This window comes from Sander lucioperca, chromosome 20 (assembly GCF_008315115.2).
Source record: "Sander lucioperca isolate FBNREF2018 chromosome 20, SLUC_FBN_1.2, whole genome shotgun sequence".
Classification (NCBI taxonomy): Eukaryota; Metazoa; Chordata; class Actinopteri; order Perciformes; family Percidae; genus Sander; species Sander lucioperca.
Genome location: NC_050192.1, coordinates 4,118,644 through 4,119,417, shown reverse-complemented (window position 1 = coordinate 4,119,417; position 774 = coordinate 4,118,644).

Below are 774 nucleotides of genomic sequence, written 5' to 3'. Positions count from 1 at the left end.
TCTTTGTCTTCTCTACCTTTGTTATCTTCGATGAACGATATCGCCACAAACTGTCTACAGCAGAATAGCGAGAAAGCGGCGGCAAGAATGTGTATCGCTTCGTCCGCATGCATCCTCATGCTTGATACAAACAAAACGGGGACCCGTGTCCTACTGGTGGTTAAAAACACCACAGGGTACCTTTTAAAACTAAAACATTTGAAACAAGTTCTTTCGTGACTGGGAAACAGTACACTGACAAAAATCTCTCAACTGAAGGACACCTTTCTAACCTTTGCCAGAGCTTTAAACTGCAGTCTCAGAAGATCACACCAACAGAAAGTTGTTGAAGAAGCTAAAAAGTGGGCCTGAAGATGTTTTTTGTCAAATATGAAACATTAAATGTCACCTTGGAAATAATAATGGCCTTGATAACTCAACATGGTGTTTTGTCTGAAGTTTAGAGCAGGGGTCTTCATCTTTTTTTGGGCCAAGGTCCCCTTAACTGAAAGAGAGACGGAGCAGGGACCCCCTACTACATATATTGTATAAAATGAAGTTGCGTATTAAACTGGACACACAATAACTTGTAGGGTGGCTTAAGCCTTTATACATTTTTTTTTTTTTAAGCCTATCATCGGTGGGGATTCATTTCAAGACTTTTTGATTTTTGAAAAAAATTAGCAATAATTTGGAGGCCCCCCTGCATTGACTCTGGGGTCCTGGACCCCCTGTTGAAGATCCCTGGTTTACAGGGTAAATCAACACTAAATAACTCGTCAGTGTTTTACCTTT